This window comes from Capricornis sumatraensis, chromosome 7 (genome assembly GCF_032405125.1).
Source record: "Capricornis sumatraensis isolate serow.1 chromosome 7, serow.2, whole genome shotgun sequence".
NCBI classification, from domain to species: Eukaryota; Metazoa; Chordata; class Mammalia; order Artiodactyla; family Bovidae; genus Capricornis; species Capricornis sumatraensis.
Genome location: NC_091075.1, coordinates 59,308,825 through 59,327,245, shown reverse-complemented (window position 1 = coordinate 59,327,245; position 18,421 = coordinate 59,308,825). Strand labels below are relative to the sequence as shown.

Here is an 18,421-nt window from a genome sequence, read left to right as displayed (position 1 = left end):
GTATTTTATAATACAGGCTTCCCACTCAAGGTGGGAAGTGTGGCCTGGTCAGAGGACAAGAAAAACCAGGCTCTCCCATGTCTGTAGATGACGCTGCATGTGCAGGATTTGGATGCTGATGTTCCTTTGGTTGCTGTTCAGGCACTCTTTGTGACCCCATGGGCTGCAGCACGCCAGGTTTCACCGTCCTTCACTATCTCCCAGAGTTTGCTCAAACTCATGTCCCTTATTTCTTTGAAGTTTGCACTTGAAAAGAATAAGCATGGTTTCAAGGCCTTGAATATCCTTGAGAATCTGAGGATAAAACACTCTGCTAGTGACCAGGACACAAGAGGCAGAGATCTCTGCGGTACGTTAAAGGGTTCGCCACTTATTCACACATCAAATACTTCCTGAGCACCTATTTTGTGCAGGTACCAAATTCAGTTCCAGGGAGCTGCAAAGAACTCACAGTCTGGCAATGATGCATAAATACGTGACTCAGGGAGTGCTAAAAGTATGAATTTTAAACATGGGGACTTTCCTGGTGGTACAGTGGTTACTCATCTGCCTGGCAATGCAGGGGAGGCAGGTTTGCTCCTTGGTTGGGAACTAAGATCCCACATGCTACAGAGCAACTAAGCCTGCTCGCTGCAAGTAGAGAGCCCATGTGCTGCAACTGCGGAAGCCCGTGCACTCTGCAGCCCGTGTGCTGTACCTACGGATACTGTGCACCACAATGGAAGATCCTGTGTGACTCAATGAAGATTTCCAGTGCCGCAACTAAGGCCCGATGCAGCCAACGAAAGAAAGAAAGAATAAATATTAAAATAAAATAAAGTATGCGTGCATTGTGTTCTATAAGGCAACAGTGCCCAAGTAATCTTGGGAAAAGACTCGAGAAGACTTATGGCTGAAAGCGAGCAGATAAAGGGGTTGGTAGGGGTCTAGACCACATTCCGGGGGAAGGTGACCTCCGACACGCTCTCTGAGGCCCTCTCTTGTCTCTCTGTGTGCTCTGCCCTGCCCGTCCTAAGACAGCATCACTCCCTTCTTACCTGAGTTATTGCAAATCCTCTTGCCACTGCATGCCCCTGTGTCTTCTAAGACATTTGCCACACAGAAGTCATGGGCTCTTTCTAGGTCACAAACCTGAATCTTATCAGTCCCCCTGCCGAAAACTTTTCATCCTAAAGGAGATCAGTCCTGAATATTCATGGAAGGCCTGATGCTGAAGCTGAAACTCCAATACTTTGGCCACCTGATGCAAAGAGCTGACTCACTAGAAAAGACCCTGATGCTGGGAAAGATTGAAGGCGGGAGGAGAAGGGGATAACAGAGGATAAGATGGTGGGATGGCATCACCGACTCAATGGACATGAGTCTCCATCACGGGAGCTGGTGATAGACAGGGAGGCCTGGCGTGCTGCAGTTCATGGGCTCGCAAAGAGTTGGACACGACTGAGCGACTGAACTGAACTGAAAACTTTTCAAAGATGTCCAAGAGCCTCAGGATTTAATAACATAGAATAACGAAGATGACAATAAAAATAGCAACCTTCCATAGAATGCCCCATGGACTGAGTGTTCCATGCGCTTTATATGCGCAACTGCTCCTCATTATTTGTGGATTCCACAGCTGTGAATTATCGACTGTCTAAAATTAATTATAAGTCCCACATTAATACTTGCTGTGCTTTGGGGTTCATTTTTGGGCATGCACAGGGTGGCGAAATATTGGAGTGGAGCTAACTGAGCTCAAACAAGGTAATACTCAGCCTTCTTGTTTCAGCCTCACATTGTACATTGTTCAATGTGAAGACTTAGATGGGTCATGTTGCATGTTACTTGTTTTAGAACAAACAAACTTTGTTCTTTGTTGCCAAACAACAAAAGGAAAAAGAAAATAATAGCATTTTACTCAAACCTGAATGAATCTGAAAGAAATGGACTTTGGGGATTGCCCTGTCTACTGGCTTTAATGTTTCAGGTAATAAAAACTGCAGGGGGAGACCAAATAATAGAAAATTTAATGGAAAGTGGAAAGAACAGACCTTCTTCCCAAAACATAAGAAAGAGAAGAGCTTACCTGTTGTGGAGATTGTCCATTAGGTTTCCCTAGACATTTACTTTCTCTTCCTGTAACTAAAAAAACCAAAAAACAGTTAAAAACAGGCCTGCCAGTTGTCTCCTTTTCATAGCCAAGATGCATCTTAAAAGTGACAGCAGAAAGCATTTCCCGAGAGAGACGTAGGTAGCGATGTCGGGGAAAGGATTCCTGGCCTGAACCAGTGACTCCAGGCAGACAAGGGCTTTGAAGTTTACCAGGCCTGAGTTTGCAGCCCAGCTTCCGATACTGAATTAACAATCAATTAATGCCCAATTAATCATTTACCCAAACATCAGTGTTTCATCTATAAAATATGGTTGCAGTGAGATTTAAACAGCACAACAGGAAAGCTGTTGAGAAAAATTTACATAACTGAAGGAATGAGATTTTAGATAAAAGCACTCACCAAGTGACCAAAGTGATAAATAAAACTAAACCCAACGCCAAGACACACCATTGTGATATTTCAGAAGTGCGGTAAAAGTAAAGCTCCTATAGGCTTCTACAAAGGAAAAGCTGACCATATGCAGAGAGCTGGGGATCAGAACGGCTTTAGACTTCTTAAACACATACACAGTGCTGGGCTGTGCTTAGTTGTGTCCGACTCTCTACGACCCCACGGACTAAAGCATGCCGGGCTGCCCTGTCCTTCACTATCTCCCAGAGTTTTCTCAAAATCATGTCCATTGAGTCGGTGATGCCATCAAACCATCTTATCCTGTCGCCCCCTTCTTCCCCTGCCCTCGATCTTTCCTTGCATCAGGGTCTTTTCCAATGACTTGGCTCTTCACATCAGGTGGCCAAAGTTTTGGAGCTTCAGCTTCAGCATCAGTCCTTGCAAGGAATATTTAAGGTTGATTTCCTTTAGGATGGACTGGTTTGATCTCCTACACATTATTCTAAATTTGCCCAAATTACCAACGAAATGAGAAGGTACAATAAAGACATTTCAGATAAGAAAAGTCTCAAAAATTCTACCATCCCTTCTTGGAAAGGAGTCTATTAGAAGATGTAATAAACAAATGAGGAAGTAAACCAAGAGGGGAAGGCAAGGAATATAAGAAACAGGACATTAAACACAGGAGAGAGACAAAAGGAACCCCTAGGACGATCGCCATGGAGATTCCAGAATCCCAGCACTGTGCACAACCCGGAGGAAGCTCATTCCCATTGCAGAAGGGAAGAAGGCTCTGGGCAGTTTTCTTTTAAGAGAAGAAATTGACAGAATCACTGAAGTATCCTACAGAGAAAAATACACATGCTAGGGAAAGAATCTGGCGTCAAATTAGTGGTAAGGATGCAGAATACTGAACAAATGAAAAAAAAATAAAAACAAAAACCAAATCATTTGTTACCTTCAGAAAAAAAACTGCAGGAAAGAAAATGTAGTTATAATTCTCTACTTGGCTTAGCTGTGAACAGCACTTATGTAGTTATAATAAATACTAGTTATTTATCTAAAACTGGAGGTGGGGTTTGATAGGGAGGGGGGACATTCCTTATTTGTGGTGGGTCTGGGGGTGGAAGTTGAACCATCTTCTTCCATAGTGGAAGATAATGTCTAAAACTGAAAAAAAAAAAATCAAGAAATGGTAATAGAAACATTACTGAGGCAAATAACCAGGAAAGAGGAAAAAAAGATGCTCATAAGTGGGCAGTCTGGGCTTCGCCTGGAAATTTGGGAACCAATCTAGTCCTAAGAGCAAAGTCAGGAGAAAATGTAAACTAGATGATAGCAAGCAATAACAATGATGCTTTCAAATTAAAGCTGATTCCCATTCATTTATTTAGCCTACATTAATTACTTAATGCCTACTACTGCGGAGAGAAGAGGGTGGTAGAAGATGAGATGGTTGGATAGCATCACTGACTCAATGGACATGAGTTTGAGCAAACTCTGGGTTATAGTGAAGGACTGGGAAGCCTGGAGTGGTGCAGTCAATGGGGTCACAGTTAGGGCATGACCTGGCAACAGCTGTGGGCCAGGTCATGTGCTAATGACATGATCTAGCAAAATTAATTGCTTACAGCCTAGTGAGGTGGGCAAAACAAAAACAAGTAATTACAATCCAGTCCTATAATAAAGCTTATTGGCAAAGCATCATGAAAACGTGGGGACCAGCAATCAACCTGCCAGAATATTCTAGAGCTGCACAGTCCAATCTGGTAACTACTAGCCATATGTGGCTATTTAAATTACTAAAAAATAAACACAAGAAAAATTCAATTCCTGGGTTACACCAGCCAGCCACATTTCAACAGCTTGAAAGCCACATGTGGCTGATGGCCGTCATATCAGACAGTGTGGACACAGAACATTTTTCTCTCTGCAGAAAGTTCTACTTGATGGTGCTGGTCTACAGCTTCCTAAATGGTGATTTTTACAGTGTTTTCAAGTACATGGAACCCCTGAAGGGACCACATTCCATGGGTCTGTAGAGCCTTGGTGAGTTTGATATTTAACTAGTTATCTGTACATGGAATAGAACTTTTACTCTTTTTCAATTGGAGCCACTGCTGGAAGTAGAAAGGAGTCTTTCTTACATGTCCTGATCCTGTTTGGCCAAAGATGTTGAGGGCAAATACTGATGGTGACTAATAGTTTTTGAGTCTTTGGGAAAGCACTTTTGTGTAGCAAAAAGAGGAGAGAGTTCTGGGGAACTCAGAAACTCCTGAGTTGGAAACTTTGCCCCACTAATTAGCTGTGTGGCCTTAAGCAAACTTCCAAATCTCTCTGCACCTTTGTTTATTCGCACGTGAGGTATACAGATAATGCAAGAATCAGGATAAGCAGGTGCAGAAGAAGCACAGAAATGGCAGCTGCCATTCTTCTCACTGTTCTTAATCTACATGGGATGAGGGGCTCTCAGTACAGAAGAGGGTCCCCTCGTCTCTCATTTCTTCTCATCATCGCCCTGATTTCTGGCTTTTTCAAAAAGCTCTCTCATTGACCAGGAACTTTATTAACTCTATCAGGAATAGGAATTTAAGTTGAAGAAGGGCAAAGGGAAGAAAGAAGAGGGAAGGGCACTGGCAGTCACTCAAAGCCCAGGACATGCCAGCCTGGCCTGCCCATTGTTCTGTAAACCCTCCCAAGGTCGAGAAGCTCAAGCTGATGAGACGGTGGCTGGAGGGGGAAGAGGCTTGCAGCTGGTGGAAAAGGAAGCACGGTGACATGTAAACTCGCAGGAGTCAGGTAGGGGGCGCTGTGGATGCCACGCTCAGAGCCTGCCTTGATGGGATTCCCATTATAACCAGTGGCCACATGTGGCACTCACAGTGGCCCAAGAGTAGAGGTGGCCGAGGCAGCTGAACCAGCGTGTAACCTACCCACAGACTGGCTTTTACTCAGCATTTATGCCATACAGCCCATCTCGGTGTACTTCTCTAACTTCCATGAGAAGAAAACCCAACTTTCTTCCCAAGTGGAGTTAAATTCTAAATATGATAAGCCTCAGTTGGCACCAACACTGGTTGCCAGAATTAACTTTTCCTTGTAATTTGTAAATGCATTCAGGCTTGTTTTGGGGTTTTCTTTTATGGGTTTGCCCCCACCCCCACCTCTAAGCAGGGCCAATATCTGAATAGAAAGAAAAGACCTCCAGCTGGGCTCCTTTCTCCCAACAAGCTTTGCAAGCGTTGCGGCATCTTCCTTGGATACGGTTCAGCTGGGGGCCTTCCCTGTATTCCAGGAGGAATTTCTGTGTCCTCACAGAGGGGCCCTTTGTTGTCTGAGGTTGTGAGAAGTTAACCACTACTTTGCACAAGGAAATATCTTTTCCCTCTGTGAAGCAATGATCAAAGAAGAATGCCATTTAAACCAAGGAAAAACAAAACTGTGATTTATCTCTAGAATCTCTATGGGAAAAAAGAAAGGCCCTAATTACTTTAGTAACACATGATCAGCTGCAGTAGAAAGTGTAAAATTCACTCATCTATTGATGGATTTTAAAGTTTAGTCCTTGGTGCAAAGTCTAAGTGCTTTTTTAAAAAGCATATAAACTTTTTTTTTTCCCTTTTGCAGCTGCTCTGCTCACAAATACCTCCAATCTTTTTCAAATGCTTTAAGAATTTTTTCACTAAAAATATATTTGTAGGTGTACATATTTATATATAAAATAGATATAATTACACAGACACATGCACAAGTACATATAAGCACACAAAGTTTAGGAAAAGTGTGGGAGGAAGCCTTAGTCAAGGAACCTAACCTGGGTTAGATGCTCAGTTTTTTCTCAGGATTTATTTTATGTCCATTTGCATATCCATTTTACACAATATATAACAACTTCATGTATTGCTTTTTCCCCCTTTAACATTATATTTTGAGCCTTTTCCATGACAATCCATAATGTCCACAATGATAGTTTTAAATGGCTGCAAATTATTGCAATTAATTATGCCAGTTAACCATTTCTCTCTATTGCTTAACATTTCTGGGACTTTCCATTTTTGTTAAAGTCACCCTCCTTGCAGTTTCCAAGTTCCAAGTCTATGGTGCTTTATATAATTGTAACAAGTGACCTGATTTCGATTTTCTTTGCCTTTCATTTTCCTAATTTTCTTCTGACACAAAGTAAAGATCTATAGGGCCAAGCTGCTAAGAGACAGCCAGGAGGCTGTTTCTCCATCACAAACCAGGCAATGCTGCATCCGCAAGGCATCACCGCCCTTCAGAGCTTTATCCAGGTGAAAGCAAAGGGAACCTGCCTGGCCATCACCCATCCAGGCAGAAATCCTCTCTTACCAAACAGTTAAAAACCCCGCACAGTAGATGCCAGGGAATCAGACCTGGATCCTTATTGTTTAGTCGCTAAGTCGTATCTGACTCATTGTGACCCCATGAACTGTAGCCTGCCGGGCACTTCTGTCCATGGGATTTCCCAGGTGAGAATACTAGCGTGGGTTGTCATTTCCTTCTCCAGGGGATCCTCCTGACCCAAGGACCCTCATCTCTTGCTTGGCAGGCAGTGGATTCTTTGCCACCAAGCCACCTGGGAAGTCTGACCTGTATTCTTAACTTCTATTAATTTTATCTTTTTTCTCTCTTTGCAGCATAAGCTCTTCCCAGGTGGAGGTCACAAGGTGTGTCCCTCTTAACAGCAGGGGCCCCAGGAGAAATGGCTGTAAACCATCCTGTAAACCTGTTTATGTCAATGCCCTTTGGATATTACCTTTTTCTATTTATAAAGTCTGATTCTGTCTCAGTTTTCTCACAGATGTGGCATAAGAGATGTGTCTCAGATGTACATGCTGACTCTCACACCTTCATTTACCAAGGGTAGGCGAGGGGGGATGGAACAGGAGGCAGGGCCCGAGGGCCAAGTCACCACAGTTGTAGGGCCAGCAGTTCATTTGTGAACGGGAGCTCAGGGAAATTGTGGGCACAGGACTCTTTACTAGGCCCAGGGATGGCAGTGTAATTACACTCAACAGATGTTCAAAACCCAAACTTGGGCTCCAGATTGGAGGCAAGACTGAGTGAGTGTGTGTGTGTGTATGTGTGGTGATAGTGACGGTATCTGACACTTGAACATCCAGTTTGCGTTCGGTGCTTGACATGCATTATTTCGTCTTCTTCCCATAACGTGGAAATACGCACTACTAGCTCCATCTTATGAATATAGAGAACGGTTTAGCAAGCTGAACTAACTCATCTAAGGTTACACATCTAGCAAATGGTGGAGCTGGGCTTCAGAAAGCTTTTCATTTATATCATGGAGTCTTCCCTATGACAGGATTTCTGTCATAAAGCCTATCATCATGGGGGCAGGTAGGAAGTACGGGAAACAGGAGGTCAACTAACCCAGGCTTCCCATTCACGGAGGGCCTCAGTGTAGGCTCTTCACCACTATCTCCAAATATACAGCCAGAGCTACATGGACAGGACTGCAAGAAGACAATGTTTATCACACAGCTTTGAACTTCAGCCCCATGTTTCCATAGTAAATTTCCTGCAATTCCCAATGAACTAATACTTTCCATATAAATTGGAAAATTTTACCTTTATGCATGTATGCAATATTGCAGATCTGTACATGAAAGCTTTTAAAATGTTCTCTAATTTTTATTATCCCATTCTGTCATTATTTTACTACTTTAATATACCAAGAACCTTGAAGAGAACAACAAAAAAGTAATCCAGACCTCTTTCAACCTCTGAATGATTTGATCTGACATTACGGCTGTTCTAGAAAAATCAGGCTGTATATTCACCCTAAGTCAGACTTACGTGGAATTACTTCACGGGAAATTTTCAGAGCTGAAATTTTCAGCTCTCATGTATCTCTTGTAGGGACTTCACTGTTTGTGATTCTGTAAGTATCTGCATCTTAAGAACCTTAAGAGCTGTTAACCATGGATTACATACTTGGTATTGACATAGTGAAAAAGCCGGCTTAAAACTCAGTACTAAAAAAACTAAGATCACGGCATCCAATACTGTCACTTCATGGCAAATAGAAGGGGAAGAGGTCGAAGCAGTGATAGATTTCCTCTTCTTGGGCTCGATAATCACTGCGGATGGTGACCACAACCATGAAATTAGAAGATGACTTTTTCTTGGCAGGAAAGCTATGACAAACCTAGAATGTGTTAAAAAGCAAAGACATCATTTTGCCAACAAAGGTCCATACAGTCAAGGCTATGGTCTTTCCAGCAGTCATGTATAGACGTGAGAGTTGGACAATAAAGAAGGCAGAGCACCAAAGAATTGATGCTTTCAAACTGCGGTGCTGGAGAAGACTCTTGAGAGTCCCTTGGAAAGCAAGGAGATCAAACCAGTCAATAGTAAAGGAAACCAACCCTGAATACTCTTTGGAAGGACTGATGCTGAAGCTGAAGCTCTAATACTTTGGCCACCTGATGCGGACAGCTGACTCATTGGAAAAGACACCAATGCTTGGAAAGATTGAAGGCAGAAGGAGAAGAGAGTAAGAGAGGATGAGATAGTTGACTGGCATCACTGATTCAATGGACATGAATTTGGGCAAACTCTGAGAGATGGTGAGGGACAGGGAAGCCTGGCATGCTGCAGTCCACAGGGTCGAGAAGAGTCGGACATGACCTGGCGAATGAAGAACAACAACATTGACATAGGTAAGCAATCAATCACCAGTAGCTGTTATAATGATGCTATTGATAAGGGCAAGGGCTCCTGGGCAAGAGCTCTGCTGCAAGAGCCCATCACTCTCTGCCCCAAACTGGCCAGCCATGCCATGACTAACTGAGACTCCATGTATTAGAAGAGGACTTGAACATGTCAGTTAAGTTGTCCTGGGACTTCCCTGGTGGTCCAATGGTTAAGAATTCACCTTCCAATGCAGAGAACATGAGTTTGATTCCTGGTTGAGCAGATCCCCTGAAGTAGGAAATGGCAACCCACTCCAGTATCCCTGCCTGGAAAATTCCATGGACAGAGGAGCCTGGTGGGCTACAGCCTGTGGGGTCATAAAAGTCGGACACGATTGAGCATGTATGGCATCCATCCTTATGGAGAACTAAGATCCCACATGCTTCAGGTCTACTAAGCCCACGTGCTGCAACTACTGAGCCTGCGCTCCACAACTAGACAGAAGCCTCCATGCCACACCAAAGAGCCTGCATGCAGCAATGAAGATCTCATGTGCTGCAACTCAGACTCGAGGCAGTCAAATAAATAATTACATAAATATTTAAAAAAATATTAAGCGTCCCTGGCTAGTGAAAGTGAACATTGCTCAGTCATGTCCAACTCTTTGAGACCGTCATGGATTGTCCATGGAGTTCTCCAGGCCAGAATACTGGAGTGGGTAGCCTTTCCCTTCTCCAGGGGATCTTCCCAACCCAGAGATCGAACCCAGGTCTCCCAAGTTGCAGAGGATTCTTTACCAGCTGTCCCTGGGTAAGTGTCTCCCAGTTTACAGTGAGATTTGTTTAGTGTTACTGACACTCTGGTTAAGTTCTTAGTCTTAGCAGAGAGACAGTAAGAACAAAGAAATAGCTATTAAACTGCTATGAATAAAGATTAAAGTTAGAATCACAGCATTTTGTGATGGGAAGCCCTGAGAAAAATTACTCTAGCCCACATGTACTATGGATTGGGACCTGCAGCCCTGAGACGCTAAGTGATGCCCAGCAACAATTTTTCAAACCATGCTGCTGTCCTTGTAGAGGTCTAGAGAAAGGGTCAGGCTACCTGGTTTTGCTACATAAAGTTTCCTTGGAATGCAGGTATGCCCATTCATTGAGGAGTTGTCTGTGGCTGCTTTCAAGTTACACAGCAGTGTTGAGTAGTGGCGACAGATGTTGTATGACCCACAAATCCTAAAATATTTACTTTCTGGCCCTCTGCAAAGTGCTGACTCTAGCTCTAAAGGATGAACAAAGTATATGAGGAGGAACCAAAGCAGAATCATGTGAGTGAACCTGAAGTAGGTCTCTGGAGGCCTGCCACTGGGCACCTGAGTGAGCTTGGGAGCGGGCTCTCCAGCTCGCATGCAGCCTGGAGATGGACCTGGCCAGGCCAGCAGCTGGACTATAACCCCAAGAGAGACCTTGAACCAGAGGTGCCCTGTTACTTGGGTTCCTGTGAGATAACAAATGTTTGTTGTTTTAAGCTACTAATTGGGGGGGGGATTACCATGTTACACAGCAATAGATACCTAATACAACTGTGCCACTGGTGGTAGAGAACCTGCCTGCCAATGCAGGAGACATCAGAGACACAGGTTTGATCCCTGGGTGGAGAAGACCCCCTGGAGGAGGGAATGGGAGCCCACCCCAGTATTCCTGTCTGGAGATCTCATGGACAGAGGAGTCCGGTAGGTAACAGTCCATACAGTTGCAAAGAGTTAGACATGACTAAAGTGACTTAGCATGCATGCGTGCAGCTGGGCTCACCTTTCCGAGGGGAGGGAAATTCTGCCTCCCAGGTCAAAGGCCCACTGTGATCTGCTGGTGAACTCCTGGTCCCCAACTCCTGTGGAAGCATCTGTGCCGATTCTTATGCAGACTCTACCCCTTGGTCTTGTGGTCAGTTACACAGATGTCTGTCTCTCTGGCTGGTGCTGTGGCTTATTCAGTTTCGTAACCACAGACTCTAATTTACTACCTATTATTCATAATGGCATAATAATATTGTTAATGAATAATAATAATATTGATGCTTACTATGCATCATGCACTTTCTGTGCATTATCTCATTTAACCCTCATAACAGCCCTCATAGTATCTCCTTCTTGGAGATATTCTTCAGCCCACTTAATAGGGGAGAAAACAAAGGTTACGCAACTGCCTTTTATCCTCTAGTGAGCAAGCAGGAGAACCAAGATTTGAGCTCTGACTGGCCCTGAAGCTGCCACACTCTATCAACTGAGACCCCAAATCCCAGGATATGGGGCTCCAGTGTAGGTAATGCCACATGTACCTGCCACACCTAAGAGCTGACATGCTGCAACTAAGACCCAGCACAGCCAAAGAAATAAGCACGGAAAAAAAAAAGAAGAAAAACTACTGACTTTTAGTTCACAGCAAGTATAGAATCAAAATGAAATGATTTCCCAGTCTTTGTCCAAGCACCCGTGGCAGACAGGAGGTCAGCAAAACAAGCAGAAGTGGACATGGAAGGGCCTGAGGAAGGGGGAAAGGGACACTGGAATCTGCTCCCGACACCCCTTTCCCACTTCCTGTTCTTCCACCTCCGGCTCACGGCATCACTGTGTCTCCACACCCCCACCCCATCTGCAAAACTCCCCAGACGGTGGTGGGATAATGAGGAGAAATCCTCAATTCTTTCACATTTTGGGAGTTCTTACTGGACTGCCCTGAGCTCTCTCCTCCCTGGAAAGCCCTCTTCATGTTGTCCAGCTGACTACTTCTCACTCCATCTTGGCCTCTTCCAGAAAGGAGAGCACCCTGGATGCCCTGGGCTATGCTAGTTGTCCGGGATCTGAACTCCCACAGTACCCGCTGCACCTTTCATACGAGTCATAATTTTTCACACTTGCATCCTTGGTGTGTAGGAAAGTGCTTGACATACATTTGACTGATTTTAGATGAATAAAGGAAAGAATTTTTATGTATTTCTAGGGTGTTCTGTGCTAGAATGTAAATTCCCTAAGAAAACTGTCTGGCGCTCAATCCAGCATCAGGCATGCAGTGGGAGCTCAATAATAGTTAACCAGCCGGCCCTAAATGTCTGGCCTTACACTACTAGATTCAGGGCAGTAGGTCTGATTAAAGGGAGCTGAGGTCAAGAAATGGCTTCAGGGTTCAGAAGACACCCCAACTGTGACCACACTTGAATGGACGCCCAGGATCTTCCTGGACATGGGTTCTCATGATTTAAGTTCCTAGACTTCACGATGCCATTACATCAGTGTGTGCGCATCCTCTAGGAAAGTATTATCTATCTAGTCTGCTCAGACTGCAGCCAAATGATTTAAAGGGTATGTTTCTTGGAGCAATGGTTTTTCAAAAGTTAAAAAAAAAATGAGTACTTCTGTATGGGTTACCTATTTCATCTTGCTTCCTTAAATGACACATACTCACACACACACACGCACACCTATTTCATCTTGCTTCCTTAAATGACACACACATACACACCCACACACACACACACCCACACCCACACACCCACACACACCAAAAACCAACAGAGCTTCCCTTCCAACCAACTACAAAATCCCAGGAGACCAAAAACTTTTTCTCAGGATTTCCTTTAAGTGTTATTTCTGGTGAGTTAGGTAAAATGGACACCACCTTTCCAAATAAAGAACTTGATGTATTTTTCATGTCAAAACCAGAAAAAAGAAGATGCTTAATAATCACTCAAAAAATGTGCACTATATTTCTCACCATTACTTAGCAATCCACTTACTTTTCTAAGGGAACTGAGAACTCTGCAGACATGGTCTGTCTCCATTAAGATGCCTGTCCAAACTTGAGTCAAATATATCTTGCTCAGTTATTATTTTTATCTTTTCATTTAAGCATTTCTAATCCTATGTGAGCAATTTTCCAGAAAATAATGGAAACTTCCCTAGCTGTTTTTTTTCTTCCTTCATTTCTTTCATTAACAAATATTAGATATCCATAAGATTAAGGTTAAAAGATTATTTTTTCTTGGAAGAAAAGCTATGACAAAACTAGACAGTGTATTAAAGAGCAGAGACATCACTTTGCCAACAAAAGTCCATATAGTCAAAGTTACGGTTTTTCCAGTGTCATGAACAGATGTGAAAATTGGACCATAAAGAAGGCTGAGCACTGAAGAATTGATGCTTTCAAACTGTAGTGCTGCAGAAGACTCTTGAGAGTCCCTTGGAAAGCAAGGAGATCAAACCAGTCAATCTTAAAGAAAATCAACCCTGAATATTCATTGGAAGGACTGGTGCTGAAGCTGAAGCTTCAAAGCTTTGGCCACCTGATATGAAGAGCCAACTCATTGGAAAAGACCTTGATGCTGGGAAAGATTAAGGTCAGGAGGAGAAGGGGACAACAGAAGATGAGATGGTTGGATGGCATCATTCGTGACTCGATGGACATGAGTTTGAGTAAGCTTCGGGAGTTGGTGATGGACAGGGAAGCCTGGTGTGCTGCAGTACATGGGGTCGCAAAGAGTTGGACATGACTGAGCGACTGAACTGAAATGAACTGAACTGAACTGACAATGGGGATGTTGCTGTTTCTAGCACGATTACAAGGTTTAGAGATAAGGCATACAAAGGCCCTAAAATACTACCTCAAACATAACTAAGTCTGAAGATGGTGGCAGAGTCACTGAAAAGACTCCTTTTCTGGACACACATGGACCCTTTAGGACACTGCCTCTTCCTTAATAGAGATGTGCTTTGCAAATGTGACTGTAAGTGAGTCAGAGCAAGCCAGGTCACAACAAGATTTCTTAGGTATATGCAAGATGGTTACTTGGCTCCCTCAAAGCACTATTTCATCTCTTCTCAGAAAATAAAAAAAAAAAGAGTGAAGGAAAACTTGTAATTGGGAGTGTTTTAGCAGACCCAAAGGGCAACTTCTATAGTAGATATTTCATGTTGAATCATGGGCCTGAGTTTTCTCCTGTGAAATCAGCATAGATAATAGTCATGTGGGGAGGGTCTTCTTTAGATGAATGATAAACTCTCTTAAAGAGTATTTGAGACTTTCAAAAATATGTTGCCCTGGAACATCTACCAATACATTTGGGATTCCAAGCCTCTTTAGACCCTTTAAGTAGATATTTAAAAATTACAAATACAAAAAGGCTTATGTGTGTTTATATATATATATATATATTTTTTTTTTTTTTAAATTGTGGAATAGGAGTAATGAAAGGTGAAAAGTTAAAGTGTTAGTCGCTCAGTCATGTCAGACTTTTTATGACTCCATGGACTGTAGCCCGCCAGGCTCGCCTTTTCATGGGATTTCCCAGACAAGAATACTGGAGTGTTGGGTATTAGCTGCAGCATGAGAACTTTTAATTGAGGCATGTGGGATTTAGTTCCCTGACCAGGAATTGAACCTGGGCCCACTGCATTAGAAGCTTGGAGTCTTAGCCACTGGACCACTAGGGAAGGCCCCCCTCATGCCTTCTAATAGGAAGGTAAATAGGCTGAACTGATTCTATATTTCCCCTGCTAGAATATAGCATTTTCTTCTAGGAATAAAAAGAACAACCCATTTGTTATGCTTATTAATCAGGTCAAATCTAAAGGAAGTCAGGATTCCAAGACCTCACTTGTCTTTTTATTTTATATTCAGTTAGAAACCCTATTCTTTATTCTGAATTTCAGGGACACCAAGGATTAACTGTCAAGCCACAGGCAATTTCAGCAAATGCTAAGCATTTCAAGCACAGAAGGGATAACAGAGCTACTGGGAGTTAGTTTAACCTTGAGATATAAGAAAATTATAACACAATAATACATGATCATATGGTTAAGGAGAAGACACAAAGGAAGGAATATATATGAATTTCAAAGCTAGGAATACTAAAAGAATAAAATTAATGGCTGTAATCTAAAGTACCTAGTTATATTTATGTAGCACATTACTGAAGACAATTTGATATGTGTTTCTGGGGAAATCACAGAATTTAGCCTAGAAATATTTTATGCATAAGGATTTTAGGTAATATACTGTTAAATTTAAACATCATTCAAATTCATAGATTTCAGTGAGAGCTGCTATATCATCATGCTTCATAAAATCTCAAGCTAGGTTCCTGGGTGGGAAACATTCTAAATGAGAAAAAAAAGCACAAAATATGATTAACCAAATATGACAAGCTGTCAGAATTAAAACCTCAAACTATAAGCATTGAACTGGATTACCTAAATTGAATTTTTAAGAAGAAGAATAATAGAATGTATGTGTGTGCACACACAAACTTAAGCTTGAATGAAGTGGGAAGTTTTTCTCTCCTGATGGAGTTTACATAATGTATACTGGGCTAGAACTGTTGATGAGAATAGTTCCTTAAACTACAGTGTCTTTAAATTTGAGTACACACTGCTAAACCATATAATGTAAGTTTGGAAGGAATGCAAAGTAAATGTATCAGTTCAACTCAGTTCAGTCGCTCAGTCATGTCTGACTCTTTGCGACCCCATGGACTGCAGCACGCCAGGCTTCCCGGTCCATCACCAACTCCAGAAGCCTGCTTAAACTCATGTCCATCAAGTTGATGATGCCATCCAACCATCTCATCCTCTGTTGTCCCCTTCTCCTCCCGCCTTCAAACTTTCCCAGCATCAGAGTCTTTTCCAATGAATCAGTTCTTCACATCAGGTGGCCAAAGTATTAGAGTTTTCAGCTTCAGCGTCAGTCATTCCAATGAATATTCAGGATTGATTTCCTTTAGGATGGACTGGTTGGATCTCCTTGCAGTCCAAGGGACTCTCAACAGTCTTCTCCAATACCACAGTTCAAAAGCATCAATTCTTCAGTGCTCAGCTTTCTTTATAGTCCAACTCTTACATCCATACATGACTACTGGAAAAACCATAGCTTTGACTAGATGGACCTTTGTTGGCAAAGTAATGTCTCTGTTTTTTAATATGCTGTCCAGGTTTGACATAGCTTTTCTTTGAGCAAGTGTCTTTTAATTTTATGGCTGCAGTCACCATCGGCAGTGATTTTGGAGCCCCCCAAAATAAAGTCTGTCACTGTTTCCATTGTTTCCCCATCTATTTCCCAGGAAGTGATGGGACCACATGCCATGATCTTAGTTTTCTGAACATTGAGTTTTAAGCCAACTTTTTCACTCTCCTCTTTCACGTTCATCAAGAGGCTCTTCAGTTCTTTGCTTTCTGCCATAAGGGTGGTGTCATCTGTGTATCTGAGGTTATGCTTTTCAAGTTAAATCCTTGACATCTTCCTTTCCCAGCCTGTAGGGAGCACACTTCCTGCCTAGGAGAACACTGCGGTCAATCCAAATAGGCTTCCTCTCTCTGGGCAACTGCAGAGGAACTGGGGATTTTGTGTGAAATTGTTTTTTCTGAAACTTTTTTCTTTTTTTCGTTGCTTCACCAGGGTTTTGAGCTCATCAGACCTATACCGGCGCAGTTCTACTAGTTCCTTCTCTCCCTCTTCCCCAGAGAGGTGCTTTAAAAGCTTACATCTCAGGGTTAAAATCCTAGCATGTTCTTGGAACTTTACACACGTGTGCAATAGTTAAACGCCAAACAGAAAATCCAGCCTTGGGCCTTCTTGGCTGGGGTGTGGCCACAGGTTGGCTGTGTGGCTGATTGCTTTTGCTAAACAAACCCAAACTCGAAGCCCGAACTGCTGCCAAGGGGTAGTGATTACACAGTCAAGAGGAGGAGCGGTATGCCCCTCCTTGCTGACGACTCTAACGAAAGCATGAGGTTCCTTTAGTCACAGCTCTTCAACTCCCACAGTGCTTTGCAACCATCAGTATTCAAGCAGTACCTGGAATAAAAACAAACCCAGTGCTCACTCTCCTGGAGTTGGGACTCGTTGTCATTAAATTCAGTAGAAACGGACAAACATTTAAAAAATTCTGAATGAAGCCCCAAATCACCATTTCTATTTGTATATTATGATTCATAATTCAGGCCTAACTTCTGATGAAGCTTAATGTATGTTACAGCCAAGGCTGGGAATTGACATTGAAAAAAGAAATACTATATAAAATGTATACTATTTCCCTCACGTGTTGCAAATTGCCTTGAATCATTTCAAGTGAGCTAGGCAGTTTTTTAATGTTGTTAGGTTTTTAGTCTACTGAGGCACTTTAGAACTCTGATGGAAATACAAAATCCTCAGGCCCCAGTATTTCGTAAAATATTGCCATGTGTGCTCACTCACTGTCATGTCAGATTCTTTGCAACCCCATGGACTGTAACCCACCAGGCTCCTCCGTCCATGGGATTCTCCAGGCAAGAATACTGGAGTGGGTTGCCATTTCCTCCTCCAGGGGATCTTCCTGACTCAGGGATCGAACCCATGTCTACTGAATCTCCTGCACTGCAGGTGGATTCTTTACTGTTGAGTCACTGGGGAAGCCAAATATTGTCATAAATTTAAACAATTAAAAGGTATTGTACATACGTAACTATATATATCTACAACTGTGCTGGGCATTGTGGAAAAATTAAAAACTATATGACTCACTCTTTCCAATAATTTTATAATCTGATTAAGAAGCCAAATCCAATACATGAAGCAATCTGATGGTAACTAAACATAAAACAACATGGAGTCCAGTGTGAAGTTGCTGCTGCTGCTGCTGCTAAGTTACTTCAGTCGTGCCCGACTCTGTGCGACCCCATAGATGGCAGCCCGCCAGGCTCTCCCGTCCCTGGGATTCCCCAGGCAAGAACACTGGAGTGAGTTGCCATTTCCTTCTCCAATGCATGAAAGTGAAAAGTGAAAGTGAAGTCTCTCAGTTGTGTCCGACCCTTAGCCACCCCATGGACTACAGCCTACCAGGCCCCTCCATCCATGGGATTTTCCAGGCAAGAGTACGGGAGTGGGGTGCCATTGCCTTCTCCGGTGAAGTTGCTGCCAGTCCTCAACTTAGCTCTGCCTGCGTCCGCTCTCTGGGCTAAGAATTTACACATCCCCTTTGCTTTAGTGTCTACAACTTAATTTACTTCACCATACACAGTATGATATAAATGTTTCATTTATTAAACTTTAGGGGGTAGTGAGAAATTTACATTTCAGGGTGATCAACTAGTACCTAATCAGGAAGTCTAAACATAAAAGAAGTCATTACATGCAAATCCACTGTCCCTTTATTAAGATATGAATTGGTGAATGGCATAAACGGGTTTTCATTGGTGAAGTCACTGATATATTAACCAGGAAAATAAATGTTAGAAA

General features: G+C 42.8%; 1 protein-coding gene across 2 annotated transcripts in view; it reads right to left on the bottom strand.

Annotated features, from left to right (window-relative positions):
• C7H4orf19 (chromosome 7 C4orf19 homolog) overlaps positions 1-18,421 on the bottom strand; it is a 77,644-nt gene that overhangs the window by 19,143 nt on the left and 40,080 nt on the right. Inside the window, exon 2 of one of the 2 annotated variants that reach the window (XM_068975290.1) lies at positions 2,069-2,124. The exons of the other annotated variant lie outside the window; for it this stretch is intronic. The gene's annotated coding sequence lies outside the window, so the exon portion shown is untranslated. The remainder of the gene's footprint in view (positions 1-2,068; positions 2,125-18,421) is intronic. 2 annotated transcript variants of the gene reach the window in all.